Here is a 22,903-nt window from a genome sequence, read left to right as displayed (position 1 = left end):
TATCCGGCAAATATATTGATAGATGAGCTCAAGCACTTGGCACTTTTCATTGCCATCTTCCGTTGATATTTGAACTGGAAACTGGAAACTGAAAGCAGCTCTTTGCCTTTGAGTTAGGTTTAAAGTGCCTGCCTCACATTTTCTCCGCACTTCGGCGCAAGCTTGCAAGAAATTTTCTCAGGCTCCGGGCTTATGTTACAACTCTTAGTCAAAGTTTGAAGTGCAATGCTAAAATGTTCACACAGTTGTGTTTAAGATGACTGCGAAGTTTGTCTGAATTAATGCTCAGTGTATTTAAATTGTGCTCTTAACTGACTAAAATAATTTCCCAATAATAGAACCGAAGTAGGCTCCGAAAATTTATTCTAAACGATTCTGGCCCAGCTACCAGACCCAATACAAATAATCCTCATTCTGCTTCTAAACTTGTCCAGTAAAAGACTATAGATTTTTTTGTGTTATTGTGAGTTTTTCATAAAAAAATTGAAAATTATATTTATTTTTTTAAATATTGAAAATTATTTAATTTTCTTATATAACCACAGGTTTCTTGTAACTGAAAACAGCGACTGCATTGGATTCCAGAATCTTGAAATCCGGAATAAAGTTTTCTGTAAGCCAATCTGCAGTCGTGAACTCCCATCTTAGTACCTATTTCCGTGAAGAAGTTCAACTAAACGTGAGTACTAAAATGTAACTCGCTATTTTGTCTAATATCCATCTTCTACTCTGCAGTCCCTGTCAAAATGTGCTGCGGACCTTGCTACCCGTGCTGCGGACCCTGCGGAGGATGCTGCGGACCTTGCGGACCCTGCGGTGGCTGTTGTGGACCTTGCGGTAGTTGCTGCGGTCCCTGTGGCGGCTGTTGTGGACCTTGCGGAGGATGCTGCGGACCTTGCGGACCTTGCTGTGGTGGCTGTGGTCCCTGCTGTTAGAAACATCTTCAGAACGAAACTTAGGTACTAACCAGCATTCGGTACAAAAAGCAACAGCAAGTCCCATGTAATAGTATATAAATAAAACGAACAAATTAAAAATCTTTGGTTGCCATATACTACTCAAGCAGGCTTCTCTATTCTATCTGCTAGCATTTCCTTAGCTTTAGGCTCTCATAATGTCACAAAATTGGCTATGAAAAGAGGCATAGCTGGCCAGACGGGCAAATAAAATGCCTCCATCGTGTCGGTGATACTATTAGAAGATTGTATATTCTATTAAGGCATTCAGCATTTAATTTTCAATTTGCTGTATTAAATAATTAGGAAGACTCTCGTTTTTGTCGACCATTAATAAATAAAAAAATAAATGAAATAAATAAATTGATAATATTTACACATATAAATAAATATCTATGTGCTTATAAGAAATTTCCTTTCATACATTTATCACTAACTTGGAAGAGTTATCAAAATGGGCTTAATTACTAATTGCAACATTTTCATTCTTCAGCAGCCGGCATCACAATCATTGAAAACAGTATATTTTGAAATATCTTCTGTCAGCTAAGTGATTGGTCCGCTGTTAATAAGATTTTGCATATATATGAGGATCTTAGTAGAACTAATAAATGCCAAATTTGGTCAAAATATCTTGATAAACACAAAACGTAACATTTGACTATGGCAGCTATATAATAAAGATGTCCAATCTGACCGGTTCCATATTAACTGCCTGCAACAGAAAGGCAGATCTATACAAAGTTTGAGGACGATAGCTTTAAAACTTAGGAGCTACTCCGTATTGAATGAAAAAGACCGAAAGACGGACAGAGGTCATGGATATATCTACTCAACTGTTGATTCTGATCTAGAATATATATACAATTTAAGGACTTGGCAAAGTCGTTAGGCGAAGACTAAAACTCAAAGTTGGCTCTGACAACGATTCTGGCCTAGCTAGCAAACACAATACAAATAAACCTCACTCAGCTTCTAGCACTTGTCCAGTTGACTAGATTTTTGTGTAACTAGATTTTGTGTAAATTTTATGGGAATGTAAGCTTTGATATTCTAATAAAAAAATTAAAATTTATAAAAATCAGTTGATTTTGAGCTTAAAATTAAATAATCTTTATCTTATGCAACAGGTTGAAGTCTTTTCTGTAACAGAACACGTCGACTGCTTTGGGTTCCAGGAACTTGATATCCGGACTAGTTTTCTGAAAACCAATCGGCGGTCGATAAATAACATTCTAGTACCTATTTCTGTGAGGAAGTTCAAATAAACGTGAGTACTCAAATATTCCCCACTATTTGAACTAATATCCATCTTCTGCTCTGCAGTCTCTGTCAAAATGTGCTGCGGCCCTTGCTACTCGTGTTGCGGACCCTGCGGAGGTTGCTGTGGACCTTGCGGTGGTTGCTGCGGACCCTGCGGTGGTTGCTACGGAGGGTGCTATGGCTGTTGTGGACCTTGCGGAGGGTGCTGCGGAGGCTGCTGCGGTGGCTGTGGTCCCTGCTGTTAGACCCGTCTTCAGAACGAAATCTAGGCACTAACTTTTGTTACAAAAAGTCACGGCAAACCCTATGTACATATTTGTTTATCAAATTATATAGTAATAGAAATATATAAATAAAGTGAAGCCTTTTTAAAAAATAGTATCTTTTACTGAGCAGAACGTAAAATAAAATAAGACCCAAAATACATTTGTTAGCCGTAAAACGGATTTGCAAACAAAATAAAGTTTATTCAAACTGAGTAATGCAGGCTCTACGCGTGCCAATATTTCTAAGCCAATCAAATTTAACAGTGAATGGTTTATGCAGTTCTGCAAATTATCTTTGTTCATATTTCGCATCATTTTCTTCGTATATTTTATTTATGTGAACGAAATCTTAAGGACCAATCTGCATAGCTTGAATGTGTCCACAAACTTTTTTGAAAATTTCGTTTTCCATTCTTTTTTTTTTGTTTTGAAAAATTTGTGAACTATCAAATATTGTAACATTCCCAAGCATTGTAAACTACAAAATATTGTGACACCACGTACAATTTTTGATAATTCTTGCCAATATTCCTGAGCTCAGATTTTACAGTGATGTCAATCCAGTTCTGCAAACTATCTTTGTTCATATTTCGCATCATTTTCTTCGTTTATTTTATTTATGTGAACGAAATCTTAAGGGCCCATCTTCATGCAAGTATATACGTGATCTTGAGGTCGAATAAAAAATGGGCGTTCCTCGATCCAATTAAGGTGAACTTTGCGAAGGCGTGTCACATAGGTTCTAATAAAGATCTTTGAAAATGAGTTTGGAGCCAATAGTACACCAAAAAATTAACTTAAGTATTTTCGCCAATTTTCCACAGTTGCAGATGGAATTTTCAAATCGCTGAAACACGTACTCATTATGCTTTGAAAATAAGTTGGATGCAAGTCAAACATAAAACAACATTTCGGCCAAGTTTCCATATATATAAATGTTCCTCCTCGAAACGATTGTGAAGAAGCGTATTTACACTGGTCAATGGGGAAATGAAATAAGCCAAATTTTAAGTGGACTTATCTTTAAGAGATGATTCTAATTTTAGAGCGAAAGACATTTGAAGTGCGCTGGCCACAAAAAGAGGAAAGTTGAAAATTCGCTAGCATATATAACATATAGAACATAATGTTACAAAGTAAAGACCACAGTAGGCTCCGACAATTCAATATGAATGAGTCGGGCCTTGTTAGCAGACCCAATAGAAATAAACCCCATTCAGCTTCCCAGATTTGTCCAGTTAATAGCTCTAGATTTTATTTGTGTTTTTTTTTTTTTTGTAAATTCTTGGGAATGTAAGTTTTGAGCATCTCGACGGAATAACAAATTTTGTGATTGCATTTACAATTAAACTAATACTTTTGTTATTCGATTACAGGTTGAAGTCTTTCTTGTAGCAAAAAGCACTGACTGCATTGAATCTGTTTTACAACCGAACTAAATAGTTTTCTGAAAGCCAATTAGCTGTCGGACTTAACCATCACAGTACCTTTTTCCGTGAAGCAGTTCAACTAAACGTGAGTACTAAAATGTAACTCGCTGTTTTGTCCAATATCTACTACTCTGCAGCTCCTGTCAAAATGTGCTGCGGACCTTGCTACTCGTGCTGCGGACCCTGCGGAGGATGCTGCGGACCTTGCGGACCCTGCAGTGGCTGTTGTGGACCTTGCGGACCCTGTGGTGGCTGTTGTGGACCTTGCGGAGGATGCTGCGGACCTTGCGGACCCTGTTGTGGTGGCTGTGGTCCCTGCTGTTAGAAACATCTTCAGAACGAAACCTAGGTACTAGCCAATATTCGGTACAAAAAGCTACAGCAAACCCTTTGTATTGTTTTTCTTTCATATAGTAAGCATAAATAAAATGGAATACTGATTTATTAAAATTAGAAATGGTTCGATCTCAATGTGCCGTAGCTTAGCTTTTCGCTCGTATCTTTGAAAATGAAATAAATGTAGCCTGTTGGTCTTACGCTAAAAATTCGTATTAAATTAGGCTTAAATCTACAACCAATTAAATAATACAGTAGATCAAAAAGAACCTCCCAATAAACTTTGGAAATTGTATAAATGCTTCTGAGATATGCTTTAAATATAAATATGAAACTAGATACTCATTGTATACATTTTAAGTTCATCGAGTTCTTAGTATCAGAATCGTCGTGTATAGACAGATATGTTATATGGGGACACATATACTTCTTGCTGCGTGCTACATTTGCTCAAGAACATTTCCCATTTTCGTGGATTTGGAAGACATGGTCCACAAACGATAATCAAGGCGGTTCTTAGCTTATATAGCAATCATTTTTTAGGTGTGCCCAATAATATTCACTGTACTATAGGGCTTGTTGTCGTATCAAAGTTGGCTATGATAAATTAACTTCTGACGCTTTTAGTGTGTTTTTTAGACAACATTCATTTCCCTTTTTAGGCTTGTCCACTTAGCATCTATATTTTATTGTAGTTTATTTTCCAAATTACCGGAATGTAAGTGTTAAAAGTAGAAAATTGAAGAAAAATAATATATTCTTTTCAAATACAGGTTGAAACTTTTTCAATAAAAAGAAAGCATCGACTGCTTTGGGTTCCAGCAGCTGGAAAACCGAACAAAACCGTTTTCTGAAAGCCAATCAGCGGTCGATATTTACCAACTCGGTATCTATTTCCGTGAAGAAGTTCAATTTAAAGTAGGGGAATTTCGCCTGACATAATCTACGATCTACTCTACAGTCAGCATGTGCTCTCCGTGCTACTCGTGCAACTATTCCTGCACCACGCCCTGCAATGGTTGCTGCTCTGGATGTTGTGGCTGTAACGGCAATTGCGGGGGCGGAGGCTGCTCCGCCGCCTGCTTCTGCTATCCTAACTGTGGCGGATGTGGACCCTGCTGTTAAGAACCTATTCAGAATAAAATTTTGATGCTATATCTAATAGTTTGATGTTAACTGTTGAAAGGATTAAGTTGATTTTATTGATTTATAATCAGCTTTTATTGCAAATGGGACAAGGCATATTCGACCCCAATAATAGATTCTCGATCAGATAACCAAGCACAGAACCATGTGTATCTGTCCTTGCGATCGCTCTTAACCGGAGCTAATCTGCAAGGTTAAACTCTCGGTCAGCATAAACAGACTTTTAAAGTATGATTCATGAAAGAAATATGTGAGCCATAGTAGAGCGTACATCCAATGCCCTTGCCAGATGACATTGAATCCTTAATAAGGATTTGATTGAGCGGAGCATATAAAGGGATTCTTCAGATTATGTGCAGTTTGGTCAGAAAAAGATGTTGGGAGAAACCCTTAATCCTCTCTCCATTTTTAATGGGCTTAGCTGATCGGACGGAACTTTATAGAACCAATTGCCAATTGTTCTATAAAGGAAGCGTTTTTATAATAGCAAAATTTTCAGCGGAATTCAGTTTACAACAACAACAACAATTTTGGTTTAGCTACTTACCTAGCAATAATTCAAGGTGAGTTGAAAGCAATCTGAAAAAGGAAAATTGAGTTAAAGTGAATTGTATTTTATGTTTTTAAATAGGTTAGTGTTTCATATAACAAGAAAAATAAAGAGTGTTGGGTTTGTAATCTCCGAAAAATAACCTAATATCCGTGAAGAAGTTCAAATAGAAGTATATACTCTGTTTCTTCACCTAAATTGGAACTACGTTAATCATCCTTTGACGTTATTCATCCTTTTTCAAGAACAAAATCTAGGCACTACACATAAAGTGCAACCTATAACCCACATTTTATATACTTCCGATGTATGTATATGTAATAAAAAGAATTGTATATAAATCAAATGTATGTGCGTGCATCCATTAAATGGAAAAGACTGTACTGGAAATGGGAAGAGATTTTTGATGCACGTAATTGCTAAACTTGTAGATTATTCCTATATTATGACTGCTATATATTGGTATATATTATTGGTAGAGCTCTTAAATGCCAAATTTCGATAAGATTTGTTCAACAAAGCTCGATACGACTTGGCCCATATATAAGCAGCACGGGTTAAATAGTAAATGGGGTTGACCAAAATATCTTGATATACTAGTCTGATCCGACCGGATATGCAAAGTTGCAATTGTAAAGATTTAAGATAGGGAGACTAGTCTGTATTGAAATAGACTAACGTGTCGGACTATATAAACTAGACTGTTGATATTGATTAAGAATATATAGACTTTATATTCCATTATATTCCGATTGACATTCCATGATATATTCTGGCTCGGAATTGATGCCTCGCGTTCCAGTGTGCGAACCGCTGCATTGACAAGTTTTTGGGCCTATCGACATGATTGTTATACATTTTGGGCCAGAAGAATCCTTCCGATTTTATGTGTATTTGGAGCAAAGTAGCCTTAGAGCCTCTTATCTCTAGTAATTTTGTTTATGCTCCTGGGACAGCTCGGAGCTCACTCAATTTTTGAGGCTTGTCCAGTTAATATCTCATCTTTCTTTCTGTACTTTAATGTGAAGTTTTTGGGAATGTAAGTTTACAAAAGAGCAAATATATTTTCTTGAAGTAGCTTTCATTTTATTTTTCTATAAAAGGTTGAAGTTCTTTCCGCAACAGGAAAACGGCAACCGTGCTTGAACACCCGCAGCAAAGAAATTAGCTCGATAAGATTTCGTATGCAACGGAACGGTCGCTCAATTCCCAAAGAACACCTATTTCTGTGAAGTGTTATTCAGGGTAGAAATCCTCCTAGTTTTACTGGAACTCTCATTAAAAAAAACCCACCCATCTACAGCCTATTCTATCAACATGTGCTGCAAACGCTACCCGTGCTGCGGCGGCTGCGCCTCCCCGTGCTGCTACCCCCCGCGCCTATGTTGCGGCGGATGTGGTCCTTGCTGTGGAGCGGGACCTTGCTGTGGCTCCTGTTGCGGGGGCTGTGGACCCTGCTGCGGACCCTGCTGTGGCGGCTGCGGACCCTGCTGCTAGAAAAAGTCTTCAGAACGAAATCTAGGTGCACCACATTCAGTACAAAATGCCTTCCGTAAATGTGTTTGTAAATTCTCAGTAATGAAATAAAAATTAAATTATTTATAAAAAGAGTTTGTCCTGGGAGGCCGATGATAGCTAGACATTTGCCTTATGATATTGCAAAAAACATTAAATCTTTTGTATACCTACTTTTCGACCGATCGTTTCTATGGCAGCTATACAAAAGTATCACGATGTTGGGATTTTTCAGTTTGGACAAGATATCTTGATAAACAATATGTTTTTCATGCAACAACTTAATTTTCGACCGATTGTTCCTATATGATATAGTGGTCCGATCTTAATAGGATTTTGCATATATATGAGGAATATAGTAAAACTAATAAATGCCGAGTTTGGTCAAGATATCTTGATAAACAAAAAAGTTCCATACAAGAGCCTAATTCTCGACCGATATATGTTAGTGATCCGATCCGGCCGACATATGGACATATGGGCTGCGTACAACAGGAATTTGGAGTTTCAAGTCGATATTAAAAATTGCACGTTCTATAAAAAAAATTAGGCCCATTTTTAAAGATCATTGTAAAAATATGGAAATTTGAGCTTTAAGATTGCGTTGGCGAATATAAAGGAATAAATGAGAAAGCAATTGCAATTGCAATTGCAATTCCACTCATGGTGGTATATGAGGAAAATATATAAATCTTTATAATATAACGAAAAATACTTTGCCGATATCGACTATATCGTAGAAAGTCTCCAAAAAGATCGATTGAAAATTATCCTAAAATCATCGAGCTTTAACAAATAAGAACAAAAGCAGGCCATGATATACTAACTACAACGATTCGGCCTAACCTAACCAGACCCCATACAAGAAACACTCATTCTTGCTTTTGGGCTTGTCCAGTATTTGCTTTTTTATGTAAATTTTTGTGAATTTTACGGGAATGTGAGTTGTAAAAGTATTTTAAAAGAAAAGTTATTCAATTTTTTAATTCAACTACAGGTTGATGTTATTTCTGTAATAAGACGACGACGATTTCATTGGTTTTCGAGAATTTGAGAAAAAGATCTTTGAAAACCAATTGACGTTCGCCTAAACCCCAAACAGTGCCTATTTCCGTGAAGAAGTTCAAATAACCGTAAGTAAATGCTTTCCAACGTTGCTTCAAGTGGAACTAACGGATCTTCGCAGACTCTCTTTTAACATGTGCTATCCGTGCTATTCGTGCTGCGGCCCTTGCGGCGGCTGCTGTTCCCCATGCGGCGGATGCTGCTATCCCTCTTGCTACTGTGGTCCATGCTGGTCGTGTTGTGGTGGTTGTGGACCATGTTGTGGTGACTGTGGACCCTGCTGTTAGCACTTCTTCAGAACGAAATTTAGGCCCTGCTCAAACTGTTTGTACAAAGTAACCAACATGCCCAATGTAAATTCATGTATTCCTACACATGCATACGATAACTATGTATAAATATATGGAATCACGTCTAATAGTGTTCGGTTGTGGCGCCATCTTGGTTTTACCGTTTTAAGTTAAAATGTGTAATTACGAAATGGTGGTTGTCTGGGGTTGCAAACGCGTCGCTTCAGAAATTATGCTGCAGGTGGCGAATATTTACATGGTCCCGAGACCAGGCACGCGAGTGTTTAAGTAAATCGATACTTATAGTTTCACATTAAACGCACGAATAGTTTCCTTAAGCACTTGATTTTTGGTAACTACGTTTTGTTTTTCACCTTACTTTATTATACATTACCAGCCGACTTAATGCCAAGCGTAACAGTGCCATTCTGAGCGCGACAGTGCCATTTTGAGTATAATCAGCATTCTAACAGAAAATGTTAATTTTAAGCCTAACAGTCTGCTGGTAGGCATTTGATTGAGCCCAGTATGCAGCACATGATTAACGTTGCGAATTTTATATTAAATCACTAACCGATTAATGTAAATCAGAAGGTGTTCTCTATCGAAGTAAAATTTGATGTGATTAATCTGTAGACCTGTGCATTCCGCGTGCTTTTAAATGGGGCCTTGATACATTCTCACAAATGAATTTCAAACTTAACAGCGTAAATTGTAACAGGCCCACTTGAGTATAACATAATGCCCTCATGTCTAAGCACATTAACATAACGTGTTAGCATTAACAATCTTACAAGCGGACGGTGAAGTCGCGTTTTGGGTGCGTTTTAATTTGCATAATGTTTGTGTGTGTGTGTTAATGCCTAAAAGTTTAAAATAATAAGCATAAATACGCTAAAACCTAAAACAATCCGATGAATAGCTAATATTTGCTTCAGTCGAAATACTGAAGTCACTCGCTGATTGGTTGCCGCGTTCGGTCGTGGGTGGCACTTTTCGTGGCTCTATTGTACAATTCATATGTATTTCGTGTGAGATTGAAACCAAAGCGAAACGCGTTTAATTTAATAAAAGTAGCTGAAACATATTAATATTAATATATATTTATGAAAGCGACGCGAGCGTCGCAATAACAAAAACAACTGCTCTCAGAAGCAGTAGCATCGTGTGTACATGTGTTTGTGCCTATGTGTGCGTGTGTGCTTGGGTCTTTCTATGCATGCGTGTATGTGTGTGTGTGTGTGATGCGTCTTTTCACCACAAAAATGTTAATATAAGTGCTGAAATTTTGAGAGAAAATATTACAATAACAAAAAGCTTGCCACAACAATACACAAACACTTGCAAAGGCTGCAGAACCTGTGCTGAGAGCGCGGCGAGAAGTGCTTTAATGCTTTTTCTCAGTGAAAAAGTGACAGATTAAAACAAATGTATACTAAATTTGCAAAATTCTTGTGCTTTCAATTAAAACAATGAACATTTAGAAAACAAAAGGCAACTGCAACAATAACAACAACACTGCCTAATACGACGCCCTGTCGTTTATCTTTGTATTGGTGAGCGACGGCGCCGTTGATGTTCGATTTTTTTTTTGTTGTGCTCATTGAGAGAAAATTCGTTCTGCTGTTGTTGTTGTTGGTGCTCCTTATCTTATTTTATTTTTGTTGCTTTGCTCGAAAAAAGTCTTTAGTTTGTGTTTGCGCGCGTGTTTTAATATAAAAAAAAAAATTTGTTTCTTTGCCGCATGCCAACAGCTGCTCGTGACGTCGACAACAACATCCACAGCGTAAATTGTAAAAAATTTGCAATACCAACATTTCGCGAGGTGAGTTTCATATATTGCTGTATTGTAAGAGATGTTGCTTTCTTATATCCGATTTTAACGATAACATGATTGTTCTTGCTGCTGTGCAGTCATCGATTATCGATAAATGCGCTGCTGCAACTAACATTTGTGCAAATCTTGCTTAACAGCTGCTGCGAACAGCTGTTTAATATGCAGGTGTAGGAATTGAGAACTTTGCTTTTCTCCTAAGAAAAGTAGTTTTAATGAAAAACAGACGTAAGATGCAAAGCAACAAACGCTGTGCAATTATATGAACGTTATTTCAACTCTCCTAGTTGGCCACATACTTGCAGATTAGCTTTCTTGGAAATTGTTCAAAGGCAAAAATGTTAAAAATGTTAGCAAAATGTTGGGTTGGAATTTAAGGTATTCTCAATTGAAGAAATTCAATAAATATGCACGAGAATATTGAATAACGACAGTTATTTTCGACAAATGTTTTAATATCGAACCTCAACTTTTTTTTTCCTTTATTTTTTGAATTTTGCTTTTTAACATAGTCTTCATCTCCGTGAAAGTGCGCGTATGCACATGGAGAATATACTCCACACTAATATATACGTACCTATGTATGTATACTCCAGCCTGTTACGTAGACTAGCTCAATTTTGTCATGCCCCCTTAACCCGTCTGTAATGGGTATTGGGCATTAACATGATTTGAATGGAGCTCAAGAGACGAGCGAATGTTCTGTTTGCCGCGCGTGTAGCTATGCCAAAGGTGTATATCTGTCTGTGTATGTAGTTGCTTGCGTGTGTGTGTGTGTGTGTGTCTGTATTTTGTTGATTATAAATTTGGCTTTTATTATTTTTTGTATCCCCACATTCTGCGCAATTCAAGTTCAAAGCATTCCGTTCAAACGCTGACAGAAGTTTTCAGCATTCGATTTACTGTTTATGAAAACTACGTAAATATGTATCTAGAAAATATTCCGAGCATAGAAATTTAACATAAATTCATTTAATATGTAGATGTATCTACAAACTATACAATTCGAGTGAAATTTATTTGAGATTTTGCTTTCTACACATTGTTTAAACAGAAGAGGAAAAAAACTTTTCATTCGCATTTGTTTCAGACAAACAAACAATATCTAAACTGCGAGATAAATGCGTGGGCTATTTCATTATTTCAGTCTTATGATAATTGCTTTCTATCGTGCGAATGAGTGGCTTTCAGTTTGGCGATTTGGCCGAAAGGCCCCGAAAAAATAATCATAATAGTTAAAAAGAAGGCTAAACAAACGTAAGGCAAAGGCGAAACAAATCAGTCCACTTGAAAGGTATTTAATAAATTCATGCACATCAATCTGAGCTTAATAACAATTGAAATTAGCAAATAATGCACAAAATGTGAACTAATTCAAATATGTTGCAACAACGAGCTAAATTGTAGAAAAGAGCTTTTATTGCTAGAGAATTTCCAGCAGGTAGAAGCTACAGCTTATATAGTTGGCCTTACAGGGTATTTTGTAGGTCTGGCACACTCTACTGTTACGTTCTTACATGTTTTTTAAGCAAAACCTTGTTGAACTCGTTCCGCAAGTTCAGTGCTCTTTTTAGTTGCCTTCTCACTCTTCTTCTTTTCACATCTCACTCCTGGCGTCTGCCCTGAGAATTGGGCTGTGTGCCTCTAACTGAACCCCGTCCCTTGCCTATCCACCCCTCCCCCCCTCTATCTGCTCGACGCTATCTGCATAGAGGAACTGAGCTTTGTGCTCGCAAATGTATCTGTATCTGTATATTGCTAGTCGTGTATCTGTATCTGTGACTGTGACTGCAATTAGGCAAATAAATTGCGCAAGCTGCCGGCCAGGCCCACAAATTGATCTCTTCCGGCCGTAAAAAAGCAACGAGCTGTACGGAACACGATACAAAGGTAAATCCCAGACTAAAGGCCAACCCATTAGCTAAGCAGCTGTCAAAGTTGAACTCTCTCTCTCTCTCTCGAGGTCAATCAGGATCTCAGAGAGTCTCTCTCTCTCTCTCTCTCATTCTCTCTTTGCAAGTGCAAAAGTTGTTATTTAATTGAATGTATCCTCATTAAATTCAGCTTCCAAATAAACTCATTCACACTGATTTGATTACAGCCCGCACTTGGCGACAGTTTCAAATTGAAAAAATACATAGATAGACAGATATGCATACATCTAAATATAATATAAATGTGTATGTATATTCATTTTCAACATTCAATTGAATGCTCATTTCGAGCTCAGCTGCGCAGCCTGCAGCCACAATTCGGGCTGCTTATTTGTTATTTTTTTAGCCACTTATTTTTATGTGGGGCTAAACTGAAGGCAGACAGCAGATTTTAGATTGGCCCAAAAGCCAGGATAAGCATTTCAGCCTGGCTGTGTGTGTGTGTGTGTGTGTGTGTGTGCGTAGGCAGGCTAAAAAATAACAATTTATTGCAAGTACATTATGTACTCGTGGGTACAGTAGTCTCTCGGAGACGAGAACTTTTTGATCTACAATTTTATCGAAGCTTTGAATATGCATTTAAAGACCTGATATATTTTATTAATATTTATTTAAATTAATAAAAAATTAATGAACAAGCTTAATTTAGCATTAAAAACTCTGGAATCGAAGCGTTCTATGTTAATAAATACTTGTTGTTGTGTTATTTATTTTGTCATTGTTTCTAAGAAACAATAATATGCTTATGCAGCTGTTTTTTTTTTCTTTTTTTATAATAACAAATAAACGTAAATCTGTTTAAATATTTGACTGCAATATGGTTTAGCTAAGAATAATAAAATTAGCTAAGAATTAAAAATTATTTACTATTTAAAAAAAAATTGCCACTGCTTAAATTATTTATATGTTAATCAAATCCCAAGTTTGATCGAAATTTAGATTTTATTAGAATTTGAGCTATTGAAGAAATTCCTGCATTCGTTCACTGTAAAAGTACTTTGAATTATTCTGAAAATTTATTAATAAAAAACAAATAACAAAAAGAAAAAAATAAAAATAAGCAAAGGTTTTTTAAAACATTTAATATTTTGTTTGTTTTTTTTTTAACAATAAATAAATTATAAATTTCGCGCATGAAAATCGTCGCTGTAATTGAAAGTTTCTCATAAGCGAGAGACTACTGTATGTCCTTTAAAAAATCTTCACATTGAACTGTTAAGCATTTCGTTTTAATATAAAACCTTTTGAATACTCCAAATATATAAAGAAATATAATCATATAATTTAAACTAAAATAATTTGCTCAAAATATTAAAATAATATTTATGTAATTGAGACAAAAACTTAGACGTTCTTAAAGAACTGTTTTTATTTTGTTTTTAATTAGTTTTCTTTTGCGTTTATTTTTTTTTTATAGTTTTTGTTTTATCTTTTCGCTTATTTGCTTTTTGGTTAAAATTTAAAATTCCAATTAATTTGTTGTCTTGTCGCATAGTTTTTTGTTGTTTTTTGTTACTTTTTGTTTTGGTGCTTGTGCACTCCGATAAAAAAAAAACAAAAAACAGGAAACCGGTTCACTTAAAGCGCCTTTGCTCTATTTAAGTTGAGGGTTTTTCAAGCCCATTTATTAACTTTGTTTGTTAGCTTTTGTTGCTCTTATATATACATATATATATTTTCATTAGCGACTGAGGCTAATTTGCATGCGAAACACATTTGTTGTGTGGCATAAACAAAGATTTACTAAAAATATCATTTGTTGATTTTTATTAGCCAAGGTCGTTTTTGGGACGCGCGGCTTATCAGCCAGCTGGGCGGGTCTTATCGCTTTATCTGAGGTCAACTTTCTATTCGCTGGATAGCTTCAAAACGTTTGTGTTTCTTTGAAATGATTGTGGGAACAATGAATTGCCTTATCAGCATGTCGTGTTATCTATCGTTGTCTTTATCAAGGGGAACTGCAATAAATTTAATGGTCTAATTGGTTTCAGGTCTTTTTTTATTGCACTTGTTCGATTTCAAGTTCTACTAATACCATTTTCCAGGCAAACTCTTATCGGCTTCTACCACATAGTGGAAAAGCGCTGCAGAAGGGGGCGGTGGGAGGAGGGGGCTCCCCTTCAGACGGCAATTGGTTCTTGGAAATTGTTTAATGGCAAATTGTTTTTAATGAGAAAAACTTGCAGATAAGCTATTTTTAGCAAATGTTACCTACCGTAAAAAGGGTATATACAAGTTCTTATGATATTTAATAAAAAGCTTCAAAGATTATTGTTCATATCAGGGGGAAGGTCTTTACTTTCCCCTCAATATATTGAGGAGCAAAGATTAATATTAAGTTATCTATTATATGTCTTAAAAAGTACTTATTTGAATATTATTTGATTTAACTAAAAGAAGATTTTAAATTATGAGAGCATGCAAGTATTTAACATAATCAAAATAAAGAGTTGATTATATTTAATAAATTCCATAATAGGTAAAAGAAAATATATGTTACTTAACTATATGAAACAAGCATATTATTTTTAATTTTCCTCAAGGTACTTTATGTGAATATGCCCATATATCAATGTATGACAGTCAAAGAAGACACACACACACACACGCACTGTCACTCCCCCCCACACACACACACAAGCACACGCACACACACAAGCACACGCACACTATCAGTCAAGCGTAAAGCACCAACAAACAAGCCAAAGAATTCGCTTTACTTTTTTTTTTATCAGCAAGTGGCTAAAAATAAAAAAAAAGCAACAACAACAACAACAACAACGTAAAGTTGTCAGCATACGAAGAAATGAATGAAAAGCAGGCATCGTAAAAGGAATGGGCAAAGCGAAAGAGAAAGGCAAAAGGGTGGAAAAGAGAAAGAGAGCGGCAGAGGGAGTGGGAGAGAGGGATGACAAACAGCTAAGGCGGCTGTCAAGTAATGGAGAGAATGGTGACTAAAGTGGAGAGTGGAGAATGGAGACTGTTTGAGCCCACGCCTTGTAGTGTTGTGTAAATGCTTAAGAGTAAACGCCGCACCCCTCCCCAACCCACAGCTGCCAGCCAAGGTTCAGCGCCCCTGAAGCCTGGGCTAGGCCAAATGTGAGCGAGGCATATGATGTAGATTTGAAGACGTGTTACGAAAAGCTGTTGGAACACAAATTTGACCCACAAAGCAGGCCCAATTGATTTTTTTTGTAGCCCTTAGCCCGTAGCCCTAGCCCACACACATGACGCGTGCCCCGTGAAGAAGAGGAACAGAACACACCGGGTCCATGGGTAACACCTGTCCGACAGGGGGAAACAAGCGTAGCATGTCGCCCCTCCCCCTTCAAGTGTATTTGGGAATATGGAAAGCGGACACGAGTCTGGTTCCGAGAAAATTACGGTGGACGCGTGCACGGCACGCGACCAAAACAAATTAATTTGTGTTTTGCATACCCTGTACTGTACCCATTCGAAATGGGCTAAAGGTGTATTAGGCATATGTGCAGGTAAATGTTACAGCTAGTTGGAAGCGTATTTATTCTCAATCTAAAGGTCTTAAACCTATTTAAGTCTTCAACTATAATAAAAATCGTTTTGTTTAAGTTGTTCAAAAATATTTAGGATTTTTATTTCGACTCTGTTTATTTACAAAAAATTAGTAGAAATCAATTTCTCAACTTCTTGATACTAGAAACTCAATATACAAAGATCTGTTTCATCACCAAGCGCAACTTGAACTTGATTATAGGGTATCCTTACGTCTGCCAGCTAATGAAATCTTTCTTGTTTTGAACATTGAAAAGTAACTGTAAAACCAATAAGTTCCACCTCCTCCTCCGCCAGCAGGCTGGTAAAAAACCAGTGACTTGTCCCGGCCAAAAGTACCTCCAGCAAAAATGTAACGCTCATGCGGAAGTCGGAAACGCTTTTCACATGCCAAAGATGATGTAAACTGGGCCCAAGTATGCGTTATACGAAAAGTGTGTGTGTGAGTTAATGATGATGATGATGATGATGATGTTGATGTTGACAGAGGCAAGCAAAATATGTGTGGAAATTCAGATTGATGGGAAGTAAGCATTTGAAATGAATGAAAGATTATCAACGTACGATATTAGGAAAATAGTGAAGGCTTGTGAACTTTGAGCTTAGTGATTAATCGTGCCCAAGTCCCTTTCATTATAATTAGTCTGGGAGAAATATATACAATTTTCAGGTTTCTACTGTAAGGTTTTTACTGCTAGGGCTATTAATAGAAAGTCTTCAAATAAAAGTTATTAATACATATAAGAACTTCAATTTTTCCGAGAAAAAATCACATTTCTGTAAAACTGTTATTGTCACAGTAAATCTAACAGCAAACACAACAGTGCGCTGTTAACAACATTCAAGCACGCTGACTACGTGCAGAGGTCATGGCGCTGTTGTGGCTGCTGTTGTTGTAAATAGTTATATGCATACATTTTACATACACAACTGAGCGCTGGCGACATTGCGACGTCATTTAGAAGACGTCACTGGGTCGCAGACTTTGCTGTATAAGTATGTTCCTATGACTGTGTGCGTGTGTGTAGTTGTTGGGGTTTGCCGTTAATGAGGCGACGCTTGTGGCAATAACAACAACAATACCAATGGCAAATCACAATAGCAAAGCAGCCGCGCTGCTTGTTGCCCTCTCTCTCTCTCTCTTTCTGCCGCTCTCGCTGTGTATAAGACTTATGCCGTTTTAAATGTGAGAGAATATTCGTTTGTCTTCTATTTCGCTGTTGTTTGTTGTTGGGGGCACTCGGAAACAAGTTCCGCCTGCTGCTGCTGCTGCCTTTTGGTGCGCTTTTGTTGTTGCTTCTGTGGCAAATGTTTAGCGGTTCTTTTTTCCGCTTTGTTGCAGCAGCTGCTGCTGGTTTTGGAGGTTATTCTTCTATTGCCCAATAATTATTCTCTGAAGCGTTAAAAAGTAAACACGGCAACAAATTTTTGCTCTATTTCAATTTATATTGTGCAAATGGTTTTTCCTGTACTTAACATATTTCCCATGCAAATTGCTTTACATTCTACAAGTTTTCACCAGAATGCGTGAATCTTTGATTTCGATTATCGACGGCCAGCGATGAGGCAAATATTTGAGAGAGAGAAAAAGCTCACTTGACCACTTGGCTCCGGCGACTTTTTATTTATTTTTAATTTTATTCGTTTATTTTTGACCTGGCAGCTAATCAAAATTACCCAACCGGTCAACAAACCGCAAAATTAAATAAAGAAAAAAAAGAAGTTATAAACTGTGTCGAATTTAAACTCTTACAAATTTGCATATTTATAAACTCACTTTAAAACCCTTTTATTTAAAAATAGCTTTTTTCTTGAATTGTTCAAGATTTCAGTTGAAGTTACTATTAAAAATTCGCCTAATGGCTTTACGAGAAATATCTGGTTCGGTTCTACAAAACTTGATATACCGTTTTGTTTTGGGGCTTAAAATAGATATTAACAGGGCAAGAGAGGGCGACCCTCTAGGTGAGTGTCGTGGAGCTGACATCCGATATTGCATGCATTTCATACAATTTCGTGCTGTGCTTCTTCCTCTTCTTCTGCTGCCAGTTTAAGTGGTTGTGTAGGGCGCAGGGGCGGGGGCAGCGCAGGGGCGTGGGCACAACGACAAGTGCAGTAGAGTTTGCTCAAGATGAGAGAGTTGTATATAAGAGTACATACACTTTTCAAACAGGGCTGTTCATGAACTAAATGAGGTAAAGTACTTGAAAAGATAAAGTTAAATTAATATTAATAGCATTACAACTTTTTTAAAAGCTGCTTTAAAAAAATAATAAGTTAATTGTGTTCCCAATTAATTGCTTTCATCATTATTATTTGTTCCAAGCTAATTCCTTAATTTGTAAATAAAAAGTTAATTACTGATTGCCTGATCGGTTATTAAAATTTAAGTATTTAAGTCAGGTCAACTCAATTCTTATTAAATTTATGGAACTAATTGATTTGCTTCTCTCTGGCCCGTCATTTTCCCAATATTAGATTAATAGTTATTAATAACTTTAAGAAATGCGTAGAGTATTAAGGATTGTTTTCTTCTTCTGAACGTATCGAAAAATAATAATTATCTGATGAAAATGATGTCTGTTATCGATCAAAAATATCGATAAATATAAAAATAATTAATATTTTGAAAAGTTTTATTGATAACAGATTAAATAATGATAATATTCAAATGGAATTCAAAATACAACCCTCGCTCATAAGCTTTAATGCAACTCAAGGACGTTGTGCTGCATATTCTACACATAAGTATATACAGTGTGTCGCAGAAGTATGTGCACAACGCAGATGCTCCGAGTATTTGCTTGGTGCGCTTGACTAAAACTGGTTGCTTGGTCGGTCGGTCGGATGGTTATGGAGGGACTTTGCTTCGCTCTGAGTCTTTTAATTAAGTTCTGCCACAGTGAGTGGGGCATTTGGTTCTCATTGGGGCGTGCTGTCGAGTTGTTAGCTATGCTTAAGGGCTTAAGTGGCTGTTGAATCGGAAATCAGCGCTGGATGTAATGAGTTTTTGAAATGGGTAAAACCTAAATTGTGAAATAAAGAACAATGCATTTTCTGAGCGATTGACTTAACTGCTTGAAGAGACCAGTTTTGGTATTAAATAAATTCTAGATTTTTTCTATTTATTTTGTTATTTTTGTGAACTTAAAATAGTTGCAGATAGAACTTTTCTAGCGCATTCCATTTCATCAAAAGTTTGGGGTTTTTAGAATTTCTGGGCCCTTTATCTAACACTAATTTTGACATCAATTAATACTAGATGTGAATATAAAACATAATGTTGGTAGTAGTGATTCATTTTAATATCTAGATCAGTACAGAATACCATAAATATTTGTAGGGGTTAGGGGAATTCCCCTAGTGCAGCAACATAAAAATTTCTTGTGGTAGGCAGCCCTGGGAATACCCTTAATTATTGCCGCCATAACTTAATTGTGATGATAATGAATCAACAATCAACTCTGCAAGTCATCGCCCGCCTCTCTCTTCTCGCCCCCGAAGCTCACAAAAAAAACCTGTTGCGGTTCTTAAGTGACCAAGCGAAAGATGTCTTCGTGCTGGCTGGTCCACAGCTTCACGCTCTCCGCCCCCTCCCGGCCCGGAGCGGAGCTACTGTAATTCAATCACTTTTCACGCTCGCTCACAGCACTCGAGGCACTCTCAAGTATCCACAACTCGTTTGGGAGTTGGAGCTTTACTTGTAGCCAACTTTGTTCGTGTTTTTTGCAATTTAAACGCATTTGGACTTTGATTAGATACAAAGTGAATTCACAGCTGCGGCTTCTGTGGAGTTTGTGGACATATAGGCTATTGCAAATTCGGACAAAAAGTTATCAGGTAGTGTACGTAGCTGGGGTTAAGGGCCTTCCAGTACGCAAAATGCTGCTCTCAACACTTTCAAGTCAATTTCAGTTGCGTGTCAAGTCATTCGCCATGCTGGTCGCGTATAAATTTGCCAAAAAAAAAAATAAGCTGGAAAATAGAGCGAATGTAAAGTGTGTTAGCTTGGCTACTTAAAATTGTGCAAGTTTTTGGTTAAATACGTTATGTATGTATATACTTATAAAACGGCAGACTTTTTGGGTTACACATGGATTTCAGTTGTCACGAAACTGCTGCTCGAAAGGTGTCTTTAAACATGTTATTCGTTTCTGTGGAAACATGCCAGAACGACACCTAAAATGGGTTAACATATAAAAGGAAAAATAAACTAGTTTTTTTTCTGGATTAACTTAGAATTAAAATGTTCCTGATTTTGCAAACTTGTTTGGATTAAATATGTTATTCAAATATATTTCCCAAATCTTAAGCTTTTTTAGCTCAGCATTGAAAATGCTCCCCGAAGATCTGTATTCAGGTATTTAACTTCCCAACTCTAAAATAATTTATTACATTTATCTAGTCATAAATAATGTGTTAATCAGTGCATTAAGTAAAATACAAAATTATGAACACCAATTCTCTATGAACTAATATCGAAGCGCCCTTGAAACAAGCTAACTCAAACGCTTATACGTACGTCGAAATGATAAACTCCTTCAAATAGAAATCCAAACGAACAAAATTAGCCAAAACAAAAACTTGAACAAACGGAAACCTGAACAATGCCTCCTTTTGTAACCAGTGCGAGAAATCCAAGTCAGGGCCAAGGTTTCCGCTTGGTATGCATGCCGAGCCGCCGAACCGCCAAGCCGTCAGCCGACGACATTCTTTAATCATTTATTTTTTTTTGGTTTTTCAAAAGCCGCGCTTAATAAAATGCACAAATTTTAAAATGCTGGACAAGTGCGACGAGTAAATAAACGCATAAGTATCCCAGACTGCGAAGAAGAGGGACGGAAAAAAGCAACAACTGGGTTTTTTTTGTAGCCTCCAATTGCAGTTGCAGTAACCTTCAGGCCCGGGTTCGAGCTCAAGCTCTCGGGTCCAGCTTCAATGCCGTCAACAGTTCCAGTTGCAGTTGCAATTGCGACCCAGTTTCGACAGCTGTCGCGTCTCCCCCCCTCCTGCCGGACCGCTTCCAATTCCGATTTCAATTGTCTAACGTGGGAATGTCGCTCAACAAAAGCAAAAATTGTTAAAAGCAAAAACTAAGCTCAACTTGTCGCCGTCATCGGCAAATTTTCAAATTAAAGCACTTCCGCATTTTATACGCCTGGCGGATCCGAAATATAAAAAAAGGGGCCCCTACTTCTAGTGCCGATTAGACCGACCGGGGCGACGGTTAAGTGGGGGCTTATTTCCAAAGCCGGAAAACATTTGCTGATGAGCCAGTTCAGCTCGTTGTTGCTGCTCTGCAAGCAAATCCAAAACTAAGCGAGTGACTAGCAGATATCCTGTTAATTGGCACAAAAGGTACATTAGTGATTATTCGATTTGATTTGATAAATTAAGATCGTAAATCGATTAATAAAGAGTTCAAAAAGAAATCATATGTAATTCGATTTCGAATGGTTCTCATTTACAGGGTATCTCATGCTGTGCACTATTATTAATCGCATATAACCGACAATTTGCGCGTTGGCGTTATTATTTATTTATGCACATTTTGCATAGTTCATTTTCCTGCTAATTATTCGCAGCTGAACCCAGAATAGAATAGGAGTTAAATAATAGAAACCAACCACTGCCTGCCCGTCTGGTGGGTGTGCGGGTGTGCGGGTGCGACCAACTGTTATGGGCATTCATCAAAAGTTGAGCCAGTTTTAGCCATTTGCATTATATATGAGTTCTTAAGAAATAATTGCAGTAGTTCAGAATTGGCTGCGAGGGCGGTCGGGCGGTAAATGCAAAGGGTAAAAGTTTGCGAAAATGCTTCAAAAATGGCCAGGCAAAGATTTAATTATTTAATTTTTGCTCGCGGAAGGTTTAAAATGAACTGAGTTTTGTTTAAACGTGAGCTATTTATTATTTCTAAACATATTTGAACTATAATTAAAAATCCAAAAATATCAAATAAAGAGTAAATCTAAACTAAATAGACACAAAGTCAAATTTAAAACATAGATAGATAGTTTGACTAAAATCAAAAAATTTTTATATAGTCAACATATTGATATCTTAAATCTTCTAACTTGATTGACAATAAATTAACAATTTTAATAATTTGATTTAAATTTAATATAAAAACAGTCGATGAATTTTTTATGAATAAAATAATAGTCAAATAAATATTAAAAACTTTAGACGAATACATCAAGACAATTCTTTTATAATTTATGTCGTAAATGAACTACAGCTAAATATTCAAAGAATTTTTGTTCACTTTGCTCAAGTTTTCTTTTAAATCTGATTAATATAGCAGTTTATAGTGTTTATTCGACTTTCAAAGAGATTCTTTTTAATTTGAAATTGTTTAGCTTCTGCATAAATAAGGCAATTCAAGCGGATGTCTGCCCCAACTTCTTACTATCCCCTCCGAGGGTCGTAAATAAATCCATTAGTTACCGCAATGACCTTGCGTTAACCAAAACCAGAAAAGAAAAAAAAATACCCCAACCAAAAACAGAAAAAAAAATACATCTCTCAGCACCAATTCGCATACAAATAATTGAAATTAAATGGCCAAGTATACGAGTTGCTATTTGGCCCAACACACGCGCCACATGATAGCCCCAAATACAGACACAACAACAGCTACAACAACAGCAGCAACAACAACGATAACTGTTTAGGCAAATTAATCAAACGAGTGCAGCAAACAAGTTGACGACAAACTTTTAGCACAAATATAAACAAACGAGCTGAGCCAAAGACACAACAATTTGGCACAAAATGACAGAAT

At 36.8% G+C, this 22,903-nt stretch overlaps 1 protein-coding gene and 5 long non-coding RNA genes across 7 annotated transcripts in view; all 6 read left to right on the top strand.

Moving 5' to 3' along the window:
• Positions 1-1,894: 1,894 nt before the first annotated feature.
• Positions 1,895-2,574, top strand: LOC115763075. Its single transcript, XR_004017855.1, has 3 exons — positions 1,895-1,994; positions 2,087-2,226; positions 2,283-2,574. It is a non-coding gene; the product is annotated as an uncharacterized LOC115763075 (long non-coding RNA).
• Positions 2,575-3,693: 1,119 nt separating this feature from the next.
• Positions 3,694-4,260, top strand: LOC115763077. The gene is made up of 3 exons (XR_004017857.1): positions 3,694-3,778; positions 3,862-4,000; positions 4,053-4,260. It is a non-coding gene; the product is annotated as an uncharacterized LOC115763077 (long non-coding RNA).
• A 608-nt stretch (positions 4,261-4,868) lies between these two features.
• On the top strand, positions 4,869-6,234 carry LOC115763079. The gene is made up of 3 exons (XR_004017859.1): positions 4,869-4,969; positions 5,025-5,960; positions 6,029-6,234. It is a non-coding gene; the product is annotated as an uncharacterized LOC115763079 (long non-coding RNA).
• Positions 6,235-6,899: 665 nt separating this feature from the next.
• Positions 6,900-7,522, top strand: LOC115763078. The gene is made up of 3 exons (XR_004017858.1): positions 6,900-6,986; positions 7,051-7,192; positions 7,251-7,522. It is a non-coding gene; the product is annotated as an uncharacterized LOC115763078 (long non-coding RNA).
• A 782-nt stretch (positions 7,523-8,304) lies between these two features.
• LOC115763076 lies at positions 8,305-8,945 on the top strand. The gene is made up of 3 exons (XR_004017856.1): positions 8,305-8,402; positions 8,460-8,595; positions 8,649-8,945. It is a non-coding gene; the product is annotated as an uncharacterized LOC115763076 (long non-coding RNA).
• Positions 8,946-10,314: 1,369 nt separating this feature from the next.
• LOC115763073 (protein FAM102B) overlaps positions 10,315-22,903 on the top strand; it is a 52,027-nt gene continuing 39,438 nt past the window's right edge. For both annotated transcript variants that reach the window (XM_030705502.1, XM_030705503.1), the window contains exon 1: positions 10,315-10,642. The gene's annotated coding sequence lies outside the window, so the exon portion shown is untranslated. The remainder of the gene's footprint in view (positions 10,643-22,903) is intronic.

This window comes from Drosophila novamexicana, unplaced genomic scaffold, assembly GCF_003285875.2.
Source record: "Drosophila novamexicana strain 15010-1031.04,08,12 unplaced genomic scaffold, DnovRS2.1 tig00000689-arrow-pilon, whole genome shotgun sequence".
NCBI classification, from domain to species: Eukaryota; Metazoa; Arthropoda; class Insecta; order Diptera; family Drosophilidae; genus Drosophila; species Drosophila novamexicana.
The sequence above is the reverse complement of the archived record's forward strand: the minus strand, read 5'-3'. Positions and strand labels throughout refer to the sequence as shown.